Below are 16320 nucleotides of genomic sequence, written 5' to 3'. Positions count from 1 at the left end.
CAAGTGTTGTAAAGTCTATGGGCACCTTAAGAGTCATTCTGAGGGCCAGTGACTCGTCAGAATCCAACTTACATTATAGCAAAGTGGACTCTGCTGAAATCGAAGACCAAGCAAACCTTGTTAGGTACTTTTCACGTTTTATCACATTTATTTTACTGCTGCTATTGTCTGTTTTTCTTTTCCCTTCATTAAAATATATATTTTAAAATAAATGAGTTGATGATCTGAATACACTAATCAGAAATTAAAGAATGTTTGCCTCCTTGAAGAAAGCTACCATGTTTAAAACTGTGTTTCATCCCTGTTTGATGTGGCAGGGGGTGTCACAGACATATCTTATATTGCTATAACAGATACTGTGGACACTGCATGTTTCCACGAAACCACATGGTAGAAACTACTGTTTGTGTGTATTAGGGGTTGACTGTGGAGTTTTCCGACCCAGTTACAATCATTCTTAGTCTGTTGGTACTTATTGTCCCACGCACTGGAAAATCTCTGTGCAGGGTAAGTCTGAAAGCGCCATCATTACAGCCGTGTACGTTTGAAAACCTATAGCACTTAGTACCATGAGAACTTCATCCCCATGCTGAAGTATGGTGGGTGCATCATTGGTCAGGATAGAAGGCAAGATGGTTGAAGCCAACTGTAGGGCTGCAGGGCCAAGGTTTAGGTGAGCATATCTTCTGTATTCTGGTCCCTAAAGAAAAACATGGAGTAAACCCTTGCAGTGTGAGAGTAGCCCCACTGCAAAGGTTAACTTTTTGATTACCTGGAGTTATTCTTTAATATTAATTTGAGACACTTCTGAGATAATTTAGAATTAATCGACACATGGATCTGAGCTACAGTGGAACTCCTTCTGACCTGCATTCAACCTGCTTCAAGTGAGTTTTGAACCTATATAGACTTGTATAGGAAGGCAAAACCCGTTTGAAACGCACAAAAACCCATTGGTGTTGTTGGTTATGTGTTTAGATGAAGCACTGAGATCTTGAGAAATGCTGAATTAAGTTTTACTTGCTTAGAAGAATATTACATCAGAATACAGAATTGTGCCTGAAACATAGAGATAGGAAAACTTCCTATGTATCATAAGCATGTACACCAGTGGTTCTCAACCTTTCTAGGGCCAGGACCCCTTGGTAACATTTGCCAAGTTGTGGTGACCCCCAACGGTAAAATTTAGGGTTGACGCGGCTGCTGCAGCGACATCTGGTGGCGTGGCGGGAGAAGTGACACTGCTGCGCTAGGAGAAGGCTGAGGAGCACTCTCACCGAGCACAGCAGAAATCACACAGCGACCCACAGGTTGAGAACCACTGTTGTAACAGCTAAAATGGCAATCCATATAACACAAGCCGAGGGTGTCAGCTTTTATTATTAATAATAATGATGATGATAATCTAATAGCTATCTAATATTGGGAGACTTCCGGCGACCCCTGGCAAATTGTCATTCGACCCCCGAAGGGGTCCCGACCCACGGGTTGAGAACCGCTGATGTACACAGAGAGTAACATTACACTACAGCGCCATCTACAGCTCAAAAGACATATCAGTACACATCAGAATATCAGTAATACAATCAATACATATAAGCATATGCTGCTGTATTTCCAACAGATGTAAGCCCTAACAATAGCCCTGTTAAAACACTGATACAACTAAGAATTTGATTTATGTAAAAGCAGCAGAATTGTACAGGTCACAAAGTTTAAGGACGTGATGCAGATTATCAGACATCACTGTTGCAATCTTGGCATTTATTTTGGGAGTTTATAATTTTTAATTTCTTTAGGATAGGTGTATCAGTAGGGCTGCAACCAACTTATTGATTAATTGGTAGTGAAAATAGTTATAAACTATTCTTATTATCGATTGGTTGGATCCCCTAACTCTTCTCCATGCAATAGCCAGCCTGCTATTGACTATTACCATTTGAAATGGCCAATAGCAGGCTGGCTATTGCAGCAGCCCACTACTTGCTGTATTTACATTCAGCTGCCGTCTGCGGAATCTTGCCACTGGTAGCTGTCATTTCCTGGCTGTAGCTATTCAAGCACCATGTGCTTACAATACAATTATTTTTAAAAAATTATAACAGGTGGGATAAAAGTCATTTTTGGTTTCGGCCTGACAAATTCTGCTGTGGGAGGTAAGTTTCAGTGCCATTCATTTCAAAGGCACCGCAAACGTGCCTCCCACCCACAGTGTGATCTTCCGCGCTGGAACGCATTGTACTGCAATGCCATGCGTTCCAGTGCAGTGCGACTGCAAAAAACTGTGCATGCAGTTTTATTCTGAAGTAAACTTTGTTTATAACACTGCATTTGTGTGTGTTATTTTAAATTAAGGATGGGATTTTTTTTTATCCGCTTAATCGAACAAATTATTGGCCAACTAATCGATTATTAAAATAAACATTATTTGCAGTTTTATATATCAGCCAGCAATACATCACAATAGCAGTGATCTACTGCTGTAGGGAGAGGCTAGAAAGGGATGCAACAGCTCTACCTGAGCCTCTATATTGAATGGAAGTGCAGCAACATCACTATTCAAAAGCATAGCGTTTACATTCGCTTCTACCGCGCACTCCAAAACAGCGATCTGTAGAGAAATCAAAAGACCAGGAGCTGATCATTTCAACTTTTAGCAATAGTGCTGGACCCTGGCTGTCACTGTCTAGTGTCGCTGATCTGGGCGCTGTTTTGAATTGGCACTGTCCCTGCACTGCTTTAAAACAGCGCCCAGCACTCAAGTGGGGAAACAATTTCCATCCAAGCAAAGCAGCCAAAAATGGCAGCATTCACGTCTTCTTTTTTGTTTAGACAGACAGCAAAAAAAACCTGACAGTGGTTCTAACCCCTCACCACTCAATTAGAATCTAAAAAAAAAATAAAAAAAATAAAAAAAAATGTGCAGTTATTTCGATAAATCAATTGGTAAAAATCCCAATTTAGTTCACTTTAATTCTAGGTTGTAAGACTACAAAATGTCAAGCCTGCACCTGATAAACACCGGTCTCTGCAAGGGCAGGGATAAAAGGGTCTCTCCAAGGTCACCTAGAAAGTGTAGAAAGAGTTTTTTTTTCTCATCTGGTGATCTCACTAGTAACACACTTCCTATACTACAGTAACAAAGCTCACTCACCATCTCTATGGAGAGGCAGCATTGTCTCCCTAGGACGGGACTACTACAGAATACCCCCGTCTCTGCATCACCATAACATAGGGTGTTCTGTAGTTCACAGGGAGAGCTAGGAAAAATGTTAACTGGTTAGAGTCAGCGACACCAGGAAGTTATTAGCATATTAGATTTCTTGCATGATCTTTTGCGCTTATCGAACAGATATAACAAAATACATTCAATGATATATCTACTGGACAAAAAGGAAGCAAATAAGAGACTTTTTTGTTAGGCTTTATAAACACTTTAATAATCAGTGAATGTTGTGAAAGAGACAAGAGACCTGTCAAAACCATACAGATAAGGTGGTGCGTGTACCCATCGATAAACACAATTTATCTAGTTTAGTGGAGAAAGGATAAAAGTAGGGGCCAAACCCCCAAACATTGATAGCTAGAGATGGGATCACAAACAGGGATGCAGGGCCTTTTTTAACCCTGGTCAGGTCACCAAGAGTGAAAAAGAAAAAAAGATCAACAGGCGAAGAAGGGGACGTAAAGCCGGACATAAAGTCCAACAAAAAAGGCAGAAACAGTCCCTAGTCCCTGCACTATATGGAGATAGTACTATTAAGATCTATAATCTCAATATGCTTGAACAGGTGGAAGAATCTGTACTTAAGAAGGGTCTAAACTTCACACCCACGGCTTCCCCAAATGAATTCTTATTATTTCTGGATCTCCAGAGATTTATTAAGGGGTTAAATGATTGGCACCACAATGCGCAACATCATGCAGCAGAATTTGTCAAGCAGAAAACAAAAATTACTTTTTCCCCCACCTTTTTACATTTTTTTTAAATAATTGTATGTATTATATTAGACATTTTAATACGTTTCATGGATTTAAAATAATCTGCATTGAAAAACTCCAAACCAATATAATAAAATTACCCAGATTTTAATAAAAATATAAAAGCCCGGTCATCAGTTTAGAGTTAGCCATGAATATTGGTCCGAGAATTTTCGCTCTCAATCCACCGCACAGGACGATACCTTACACCGCGATTGCCATGTTTCTGTATGCGTGCATTTTCGGGGTCAGGGGACTTTATTTTATTCTTTTGGTATTTTTAAATTTACTTTAACAATTTTTTTTAAACTCTTTTTTTTTTTTTACTTAACTTCATTGCTATTACATGGGGGGGGGCTCCTATGCAACTGCCTGCTGTCAATCAGCAGAGGAGGGAACTGCTTCTCCTTCAGGTCCTTCTCTGTTGCTTGACAGCAGGCAGTGGGCGGGTGCAATAGCCAGCCTTGTATTGGCTATTGCAATTTAAAATAGCTAATAGTAGACTGGCTATTGCTCCCAGCCGCTGGATGGGTACTTGACGCCGGCTTTCTACCCCTGGACGAAGAGGGGGCACAGGGAGCAGCAGAGGCCAGAGGAAGGACCAAAGAACCGGGCTACAGTGGGGGACAGCAGCGGACGAGCCGGGACAGCAGCGGATAGGAATGCAAAGTCTCTCCTCCCCGCTGGTGTCGGCTGCAGCGGTCTGTGTCCCCGCTGCCTCTGCCGACACAGGCGGGGAGAGCAGCGGGGATTGAAAGGGACACAGACTAAAGCTTACATCCGGCACCAGCGGGGAGGAGAACGGTGAAGCAGAGCAGCGGGGCGGCTGAGTTGAATCAACTAATCGATGAGAATCATTGACTGCGATTCTCATTATCAATTTTTATCGATTTTATTGATTAGTTGTTGCAGCCCTAGTGAGAGCACAGCTGCTTTACAGGAACTGCATGAAAATATCTAGGGGCTACAAGACCATCAGTTATTGTCAGGACAGGTACACCTGTTAAAATGGCTGTTTTGACAAATACAAGGTCCCAGAATACCTCCCTAAATTAAAAACACAAATGAATGCAGCTCTGTATGAATTAATGCTTCATTGAATTTAGGGATGCACCGATACCGGAATGGGTGCCAATAATGAGCATTTTCACAAGTACTCGTGAAAATGCCCCGATAATAACCACTGGTAGCGGCACTTTTAGTGGCATTCCCATTAGGGAAGCAACTAACGATAATTTTCATAATCGACTGGCTGGCCGAATTATTTTTTTTGATTAACCGGTTAAAAGAAAAAAAATAACATCTTTTATTTCAATTAAAATACACAAATGCAGTGTGACATTAGGTGGTCTTTTATACCCCTAGTGGCACTTTCCACTTCACTGGGTCATGTCAGCTGCCTGCTGAGGCAACTGAATGTAAATACAGCATGCAGCGGCTGGGAGCAATAGCCAGCTTCCTATTGATTATTTTAAATTACTTAAGTTCTCCTTCAGTTCCACAGCAGGCAGTGGGTGGGTGCTATTGCAATTTAAATTATCCAATAGCAGGCTGACTGTTGTTTTCAGCCGCTGGTTGGAGAATCGATGACGGTGTTCTATCAGTCCCTCCGAGGGATTGATAGAACACCAGCAGACGAGAGGGCATGAGGTAGCAGAAAAGGAAACGGGGCGGGTAGAGTAGGAGGCGGAAACGGCAGAAAAGGACTGCAGCAGCGGAGGACTGGGACAGGCAGAGGAGGAACAGGGCTGGCAGAGGAGGAACAGGGCTGGCAGCCTAGGAGGAGGAACGGAGCAGCAGTGGAGGTACGGAGGGACAGCGGCTGCAGTCTCTTCTCCCCGCTGGTGCCGGCTGCATTGGTCTGTGTCCCCGCTGCCTCTGCCGACACAGGCAGGGAGAGCAGCAGGGATTGAAAGGGACACAGACCGCTGCAGCCAGCGCCAGCAGGGAGAACGGAGGAGCAGATTGGCGGTGGAGTAATCAACTAATCAAAAATGAACTATCGATTATAATCGAGTTAATCAATTAATTGTTGTAGCCCTAATTCCCATACATAGATTAGAACTAGAAGTGCCTTTTTAACCACTTGAAGACCGGGGTGTTAAACCCCTTCCTGTCCAGGCCATTTTTCAGTATTCAGCACTGCAGTACTTTGACTGACATTTATTCCATCATGCGACACTGTAATGAAATGAATTTTATACCATTGTTTGGGGACACATAGAGCTTTCTTTTTGTGGTATTTAATCACCACTGGGGTTTTCATTTTTTTACTATATAAAGAAAAAAAATACAGAAAATTTAGAAAAAAATTAAGTTTTCTATACATTATGTTAATGAAAGATTACAAATAAATAATCTTTCTTCATACATTTAATCCAAAATGTATTCTGCTAATTTCTTTGGTTAAAAAAACAACAACAAATAAGTGTATACTTAGAATGTGTAAAAATGATAGTCTACAAAACTCTGGTATAAATCACACTGCTGACATCGTAAATCACACTACCACTGTGAATTGCACTGATTGCACTGTGATCTGTATATCACTTTAAATCTTACTCTTGATGATTGCTTTGAGGCTCTCAATCTCCTCTCTCACATCCAAAAGTGTGGGAGAGAGGAGATGGAGACAAGGCTGCAAACTGCAGCCATTGTTTAAACTTTTGACAGCTGTGATTTGTCACAGCAGATCACATGTTACAGAGCCAATTTAATTGGCTTTGTACCTTGTTTTGGAAACCGCACTGTTACCCGCACGGGTAGGGGGCGGGGAAGGACATTTTAAATGCCCACTCACATTCACAAAGCTCCCAGCCGGTCGTTTAATTACAACAGCTAGCCTGCAAGTGGTTAAAGAAAACCACCAGATAAAAATTGGCAATATATGTACAGGTTATAAGTATCTAGAGTTATTTATGGATTACAATTTGCAGAAGTGACTATGTTAAAGAGTCTAAATTTAGCAAATTCTCAGGAAGTATATAAGTTTGTAATTAGGACTGCTGACACTGTGAATCGCACTGCTGACATTGTAAATCCCACTAACACTGTGAATCGCACTGATTGCACTGTGATCCATGTCGTGGACTGTTTTGGACTATATATCACTTTAAATTGTACTCTTGATGGTAGGGGTGAGGAGAAAAAAAATCCTCTGCTAGACTTGAAGTGACACTAAATTCAGGAGTTAAATCTTGAAAATGCATCAAAATACCTTAACAATTACCAGAAATGTATCTTATTTGTGTATCACTCGGCTGTAGACCCTCAAATCATCTCTGAATTGGTGCTGACACTGTCCTTCCTTCTGGAGGGTGGCTACTTTTGTTCCTCATGGTCCCTGTGTGTGTTGAAATGTAGTCACCGCTCCTCCCGAGATGGACTACAATCTCATGTTTAGTTTACTAATTTGTATTGAGTTTGTAGTCCAACACAGGAGTGAGCTTGGAGCGGTGACTACTTTACAACATACACACGGCCATGGAGAACAAAAGTAGCCACCCTCCAGAAGGAGGAACAGTGTCAGCACCAATTCAGAGATGATTTGAGGATCTACACCCGAGTGATACACACAAACTACTTTTTTGTTAATAGTTGAGGTACTTGAATGTATTTAACTCCTGGTCCAAGGTTTAACTCCTGAGTTTAGCGACACTTTAACTGCATTGTATGCAACAACTACGGTAGTTTGTGTCCACAACACATAAGAGCAGGATAGCTCATGTTTACATAACAAAAGGCGGGAGAACACAGGACAGGCACATGATCACTGTGATAGCAAATCACAGATCAGGAAGCCCAGGAAACACCTCTGACATTTAGGTACTTTCAAGGGCTGGGGAGAGCAATCAGGAAGGGGTACAGACAAAAATATTTTATATCCTTCTACTGGACAAACACTGAAATTTATTTTTTCTTTTAAAAGCCAACATAAACCAAGCATATTCCATAGCAAAAATGAATATTGTGCCTTCAGCCTATTGCCCAAAGTTCTTCTAAAGGAAAGTTCTATTTTTCAATTCAAAAGAAATATAGCATATACAATGCCATTAAATTATATTTCTTTTTTAAATTGCGGATTCTTTAAAACTGCCACAATATTGCATTTTCCATTCCTTGCAATCTCAAAAACCTGCAAGCATTCCCCCCATCCTTGCTGTTACAGCTAATTGCCCACTACCCACTTCTGGGTAGTTTTGTAGGCTGCTGCAGCCATGAACAGTCATCTCTATGCCTGCACTTTATTTTCCTTCCATGAGAGCATCTCTCAGGCAATCCAACATGCCACAACAGGAAGTTATCTCCAAAGTCAGGGAAATTTCCTCCTAGACAACTGTCACCAGAACTAGCATACCTATTGGAAGATTGCCCCTCTATTCCTGTTCTGGTGATAACTCAAAATGTGGGATCTGGATGGGAAGGGGGTTTAACACCCTGGATGTCAACTGGTTAATCAATCACATTTAAACTCGGGTGAAATATAATTGCCTTCTACGTTGAACTTCTTAAGATGACTATACACCAGTAGAATTGCATTAGGCCTGGTTCACACCTGGGCGTTTTACAGCACGTTCCTATGCTCTGTAAAACGCTCAACATGTGAAAGCCAATGATTGCCTATGGACATGGTTCCCACCTGGGCATTTTACAGCACGTAGGAACGCGCTGCAAAACGCCCTACGCCCAAAGAAGTACAGGAGCTTCTTTGGGGCGTATTTGCCAGGCGTATCCATTGGGATACAGCCAGGTAGCCCTTGGACACGCGCGTTTGTCGTGGGTTTTTACCGCAAACACGCATATTCGATACGCCTAAGTGTGAACCCAGCCTAAGACCTAGAGAACAAGGTTATTTTTGGAATGTTCCTTCGATCTACCAATAATCAGTGGAGTCAAATCAACGTTCAACTTTGACTGCAGCGAAGAAAAATTTGGAGAAAGATGGACATTTTCTCTCAAATGAAAATGTTTGGCCCCTTTCGCCCGGGCAGTGTCCGTTCCCCATCAGCAGGGGACCTGTGCACGGATCAAAGCAGAATGGAACAGATGTTTTATGACATCTGTGTCCCTCCAGTTTTTTTTTTTCTTGCAATGGAGGAATAAACTGAGCTTTATGGACCCATGTTAGTGTATGTTGAGTCGAATGTAAAAATCACATGTGTTTGTTTACATCCAATCCGTCACAATCAGGTCTTCAAAAACTGACCTGAACAGAGTCAAGGGGAATTGCATGATAAGGGACACACGTCTGTTTATGTGCTCATAGACTAACACTGGGCGATCAGATCTGCCTTAAATAACTGACAGTCGGTTCCCGTGTGAAAGGGGACTAATGGTGAATGTGGGTTTCATTTGGAAAACGCCATTCATTTCAAAATTGAATGTTAAAATCAAACAAAACTTGAATTCCTTTTGTCAAGTCTCTGATGGCATTTTCAAATGTTCTGACCAGATTTGTTTGCATGAATGTTCATATAAAACTCTACAAGCATATACCAGACTTTAGTATCCAGGTGTCCCACTGTATATGATAAATGACAAGAGCCTGCAGTGGGTGTATCTGGGAATAGCTCACTTCCATCACAATTAGGGGTTCTCAGATCACAGAATCTCAGACAGACTGGGATGACCGGCTAAGTACTGAGAACAAGGTTTAATTTATACTAGAACTACTTTTTAAAATAAAACCCAAAAGCTAAGTATCTCACACTACACCACATAAGCTCCATGCTACGCTACTTTGCAGAATTAGAAGAGAAATGAAGACAATGATAACACATACATTGCACATTAGGTGGAATACTGGGAATTGCCTCCTGCATGGAAGAGCGCCCTGTATACTGGCACCTGCATCGCCTCTACACAGCTCTGCCAGTGACAGGGAGCCCATTACTTTCCTAACACACACACACACACACACACCCTATACAGGACACCGCCAGCCTCTCACTCACCCGCTCAAACCGCCGTACTATGCTGCTAAAATGGCGCGTCTTCCCCGCCGGGCCCGCCTCCTTCTCCCGTATTCTTCTCCCAATCACGGAGCCTACATACGGGGTCGTCTACATCAACTATCAGGGGCCTTCCAATGAGCTAGGCCGAGAGACGGGGGAGCGGGAATGAGGGGGGTGTCCGGTACTAACCAAGCGCCTCACGGGAGAGAGACCGAACCGAGGGCAGCATGGTAGAAGAGCGAGAAATGGCTGCAGCCCTGGAATAGAGCTTCCTATCCCATAGAGGACAGGAGAGGTCCCGAGGGACGGAGGAAGTCGAGTCTGAGGGGATGCGGCTTCCAGGGACTGAGGATGAAGAACCTTATCTCGTCAGGGCACATAATGTAGTCTGTGGATAACTATAGTCTGTATTCACACGTGAGAAGAGTCTGTTTCTCCAGAGTCTGAAGATTTTAATTTTTTTAAGGACATAAATTCACAATTTTTTTAAAAGCTTTTTCCACTGGCAACAAGCTTCAGGCTTTTTTAGTTTGGTCAATTAAAAGTAGTTCTAGAGCAGCATTTCTCAACCTTTTCTTACAGTGATAAACCTTTAAAATACATTCAAGTACCTCAAAGTGACATTAAAGGCAAAAAAAATGTTTTTCCCTCACCCCAACGTTAATGAAAGCACTTACCTTAAAGAAGAACTATGGGGTCAGGGCTTTTCCCCATAGTTCTCCTTAGGGTAATGGGAGGACACAAACTAGCATTCTCCCATCACTCTAGGCTCAGTATACCGCGAGCTACAGCTCGCGGTATATTGAGACGCCGTAGCGGATCCCGACATCGAGATCCGCCCAGCTGCGTGAGTGACAGCTGGCACTGCCTATCTAGAGGCAGAGCCAGCTGTACCCTCCCCCATCCGTTCCACCAGTCAGCGCTGGCGTTTCGGAGAGGGGAATCCAGCCCCTCCCCTGTCACGGCAGAGAGCCGTGACAGGATCGAGAGGTGAGCTTTTCTTCTTTGCTGTAGTTTTCAGCCTTCTCTCCAGCGCTGACTCCTCTGAGCTTGCTGGCACGTACTCTCCCACGTTGTTTGCATGCGGGTGCACGCGCCCATAGACTTACCTTGTGTCTTTCCTCGCGTCCCGGCCGAAAATGTGAACTGTGCATGCGCCCGCCCCAAGATGCTTTGCGGCTGCTCTTGCAATTTCACATTTTGGGACGGGAGCGTGCAGGGAACACACAGGTAAGTTTAAACTGCTGTTAAAGCGTTTTTTTTTTAAATTTAAACTTTTTGCATATATCTACTGCTTGCTAGCAGTAGATATATGCAAAAAAAAAAGCTGAGGGTTTAGAACCCCTTTAACTATTAACAAAAATTTAGTTTGTGCATCACTCAGCTGTAGATCCTCAAATGATCTCTGAATTGGTGCCGACACTGTCCTTCCTTCTGGAGGGTGGCTACTTTTGTTCCCCATGGTCCTTGTGTTGTAAAAGTAGCCATCACTCCCGTGATGGACTACAATCTCAATGCAAGTTAATAAACTAAACATGAGATTGTAGCCCATCATGGGAGGAAGCTTGGAGCGGTGGCTACTTTTAAACACACAGGGACTATGAGGAACAAAAGTAGACACCCTCCAGAAGGAAGGACAGTGTCAGCATGGATTCAGAGATGATTTGGGGATCTGCAGCTGATACACAAATTAAAATATAGTTTTGTTAATAGTTAAGGTATTTGAATGCATTTCTAAGATTTAACTCCTGAGTTATGTGTCACTTTCATGGTACCCTTTAAAGAAGAGCTCCAGCTTGTAGGAAAATTAACTCTTGCAGTGGATCAAATCGACCTGTATTTGATGTGATGACATCACGGGCCCTTAGACCAGTGGGGGAGAAGAAGCTGCGGGGAACGGTCTATGAGCCAGACGGGACCAAGTATTTCTTCTTAATTATCACCCCTAGAGAAACACAAGCAGTTATTTCTTGCATTGCAGCGGTAGCCCCACTGCAAATGATAATACATTTTCTACAACCTGGAGTTCTTTAAAAATGTGCAAAACCTCGAGACACTGCTAATATTTAATGGATTTTAAGGAGGGAGCCCATGCAATAACACAAAAATGGGATTCCCCTTTACATTGAAGTCCCTATTCAAATTAGGAGCTCTTTTTACATCAGAGTCCCCTACTTTCACATCAGAATCCTTTTTACATCAGTAGCCCCTCTTTTCAGGTCAGAGCCCCCTCCTTTCACATCAGAGCCAACTTATACGAGAGTCCCCTTCTTTCACATCAGATTCCCCCTTTTATATCAGAGTCCCCCCTTCACATCAGAGTCCTACCAACTGTACAAAATTTCAAGGCACCCCAGTTGAGAAAGGCTGTTCTAGAGTAGAAGAGCAGTTCTGTAGCTGTATAAACACTTGTCTTGCACATTTGCAGGCATCTTCTACTAGATTGTAAGCTCTCACAAGCAGGGCCCCACTAACCCTATTGTACTAAAATTGTATTGTTACGGTACAGTCTCCTCCATTTCGTAAAGCGATGCGCAAATTGTTGGCACTACATAAATCCTGTATAATAATAATTTCCATTGAAGTCCATGGGGGCCGAAAATGTGCAACACATCTCCCCCCAAAAAAAGCCTCCTGTATCTTTTTGAACTGAGTATATAGATGCAAACAGCCACAATGGAAATATAATATTGGTTGTTATCACCAGTAGGGAATTGCACAATAACAAATCGCAACAAAATTATGGCTTTATACCATCGCATCACTGCCAGGAGACAGGTCAATAGTATCCTCTCAGACCCCAGTGTGATAGGTAATTGCATGCGCCAGGGTTGGCCACTTTCCCCTTATCTATATTTTAGACATGGGACATTTGGCAGAAGCTATCGGCAAGAATCCCCATATCCGAGGCATCCAAATTAAAGATGTGCATCACAAACTCAGTTTATTCGTGGATAATATGCTTCTTTACGTTTCTAACCCTGGGACCACATTTCCTCACCTTGGGGTTCTCCACAACTTTAAAGTGAATTAACCCAAGACAGATGTGCTGAATATTACTTCCGCATTCAGCAAACAGCTTCTCCAACTGTTTTGCATTCTCTTGGAAGGATGGGACATTTTGCTACTCGGGTCCAGATCCCTTTCGACCTCACACACCTATACGCACTGAATCACCAATAGTTGCAGTAAAAAACACTCCAGGACTTTAAAGGTTAGGCCCGTCTTCCATTCATGGTTTAGCGACCTCTTATGAAATGACGATCTTGACCCAGTTTCTCTATTTGTTCCCCATCTTAGGACAGCACTACTCCAATTTCTCTGGGCACAGAAACAACCTACAATACGATATTCTGGTGCGTCGTAAAATCTTGGGCAGTTTAGGTTTCCCCCATTTAGAAATATCTTATAAAACATTGTTGTTGACCCATCTCCTGGCTTGTTGATTTAGTGAAACCCATAAGCTTTGGGTGTCTATAGAAAGGGATCACTCTCCTGTCCTTCCCTACTCCCTTCTCTGAATACGGCATGACCTTGAGCCTTTTTTCTTACTGTACCTCTGCATGTGCAGGGCAAGCTCAGGATTAGTAAGCAAACCTTGGAATGGAAGCGTTCTGCCTCCAGCATGTAAAAAATAATAGGCTTACCTACCAGTGATATCAAAATTGGCCAAAAGATGGTGCTGAAAATAAATAATCTGTGTTAATAGCTGCTTGAACTGTTTTCCTTTAATTAAAAAAATTCCGAACATCCTCCAGCCCAAAGAGAAGGAAACAAGTGCATCTTGAGGCGTTTTAGGTTCTATAAAAAAAAAAAATCACTGCCATCTACAGAAAGTGTCTGGAGGAAAGCATGCAAATCTCCCTTAGGCTGCATTGCTGCTATGAATGTACTGGTTTCTTTCTGTATTTGTCTGCTTACACTATATTTACATGTTTTATATACTGATTGTATGTTTCTTTTACCAATTTAACCCACCCTGTTTCTTTAATAAAAGCATCAAAATGTCACCCAGTCTGGCTTATTGCAGAATAGGAGGGTTTAGCAAGTCAAGCTATGCACAGGGCAATGTAAAGCAGGGACCCAGCAAGTAGGATACAGGACAGTGACTACACAGAGGCCTGCCACACGTCAGCACAGTTCACCTGCATACAATACAGCAGGCTCTACATAGTCAAGCACCCACAAAAGCAATGCATGACAGAAATCTTCACTTAAAACAAGGTCCCCAAGGTTCCTTCAGATCTTCATCTGCAAGTAATGCACTCGACATGGCAAATGCAGGAGCCGTGAAAGCCAGAGCAGCCTTTGCTGAGCATGAGATGAAGATAACAAAAGAAAAAGAGCGGTTAGAGGCTGAGAAGGTGCAGCAAAAAGCACAGTTGGAGGTTGAGAAAATACATGAATAGGCATGGTTGGAAGTTGCGAAAGCACAGTTGAAGACTGGGAAGGGACAGTATGAGGCATCTATAGAACAAGAACAGCAGAGAGCCATTCTAGAAGCAGACCTAGAGAGACTTGCTATAGTGATGGAAGTAGCTGCCGCTGTAGCAGAAGAGGCCTTAGAATTAGCCATATAACCCGATAGTGACCGCAGCAGATGCAGTAATGTACTTGGACCCAAAAGCTGAACCCCCAAATACTCTACAACGCACTACAGATTGAGTCTATCAACACTCAAGCCAAGTAGCAAAGACGTGACAAACCAAACATGTTACACGGCACCACCGCAAGTCAGCGAAAAGCTTCAAGTCTGCACTCAAGAAAAGTACCAGCAAAGTGACATCTCTTATGACAAACTCCTTACGGACAAGGTACCAGAGTCTACCCTCCAGAACCAGCCTTCACACCAGAATGGTACAATAGAGGCCAACTTCAACCAGAGACTTTTAAAAGATATGATTACACACAATCTTTCCACTATAGTAATAAAGAGCTGACTAATCAAGCCATAACAGGCTTTGCTAAGTTTTTTGCACGATGTGAGTTAGTCACTAAAGGACGTAAAAGCTTTAATGATTGCCCTGAAAGATAAAGAGCCCCAAAAATGGGGCAAATACATGGGGTCCCCCTAACAGTCCTACCAGACCCTTGATCCGAGCACTGTCCCAGCAGGAAAGGAAAGGGACACGATCGAGCAATCGAATTCTGCAACACAACAAAGTTTTAGGACATGGGCTTCCACAAAAGTATACATAATCCTTATTTACAGATTGGGCTTAGTTTGTTTCTGCATTTATGGACAGGGTCACTTTAATTCAGGGCTGGGGCCAGGTAGCCAATACTCCTCACAAATTTACAGCTGGCTCCTAACTTTTGAGGTTGCTGTCAATGTAGCTGGCTGCTAAAAAAAAAAAAAAAAAATGATGAGCCCCTGAATTCCATATTAAATGTGTACACCCCTACGCTTAATCAATGGACACTGTTGAAAAGCCAATAGGAAGCAAGAAACCTTGTCAGCTTGGCAAGGAATTCTTGCAGCATGGCGAGGTAGACACTGCACACCATTTTCTTGGTAAATGGAAAACCTGGACTTCGAGGTGTAGCATGGGGAGGGGCAGGCTGCCTGATTGACAGCTGATTCTACCTTTCTAGAGCCAGAACCAGCTGTGCCCATCCAAAGTATTGGAAAGAATGAATTCTCTCCCCCAATGGGTCTTCTTTAAATGCCCTTTTTTTTCACGCCAACTTTGCTTTGGATGTGCCATAAGGTGCAAAAATATTCCCCACATTTTGTTGAATCCAGAAATGCAAATTTCACAGTTAATCTAAGTTTTAATAATTTTTTGTTTCTCCTTAATCATGTTTTTCTTACAGGATGTTCTTAGAGCAACATTCCCTAAATGAGATACACAAGATCCTGGCAGGCAATAAACAGGGAATGTCTTCTATTAAGCATGTTGCGGACTGGAGATTCTCTAAGAAAGTCGATTGGCCAAATGGATGACTGTAAACGGTTAGAACCAGATCCATATCCCGCATCACCAAAATAAAAAAACACACCCGGCGCAGTGAATAGGGGGGTTAGCTTTTCATGTTAGTTTAAATACCATAGCACAAAAACTCTTTTCAGCAGGTGTTACAATATCAGACTTTAGTACACATTGGAAGAGAGTTTAGTTTTAGGTCATTTTCATACATTTGCAATATACCCACTGATAATTATACAGGTCTTGCATGAGACATTTGATTTTGGAAGTTGTTGATCATAACAATTGTGAATAGATTCGACTGAACTGAAGGGCAGAGGCGGCCGAAGGATCAGCCGAAGCTACGGCTGGATTCTTCGGCTCTTTAATGAATAAACCCCAAATATATATATATAGAGCTTATTTGCATATTTTAGTGTCTGGCTGTATCACCTCTACTGCACAGCAAGCACCCT

The 16320-nt window shown here is 42.5% G+C and overlaps 1 protein-coding gene across 1 annotated transcript in view; it reads right to left on the bottom strand.

Annotated features, from left to right (window-relative positions):
* The window catches only part of LOC108793969 (heterogeneous nuclear ribonucleoprotein R-like), a 67353-nt gene extending 57248 nt beyond the window's left edge, over positions 1-10105 (bottom strand). The window contains exon 1 of the mRNA XM_018564934.1: positions 9936-10105. The gene's annotated coding sequence lies outside the window, so the exon portion shown is untranslated. The remainder of the gene's footprint in view (positions 1-9935) is intronic.
* Between the last annotated feature and the right edge of the window lie 6215 nt (positions 10106-16320).

The sequence above is a fragment of the Nanorana parkeri genome, unplaced genomic scaffold (assembly GCF_000935625.1).
Source record: "Nanorana parkeri isolate BGI_ZX_2015 unplaced genomic scaffold, ASM93562v1 scaffold796, whole genome shotgun sequence".
In the NCBI taxonomy this organism is placed as follows: Eukaryota; Metazoa; Chordata; class Amphibia; order Anura; family Dicroglossidae; genus Nanorana; species Nanorana parkeri.
This window is presented reverse-complemented; position numbering and strand designations above follow the sequence as displayed.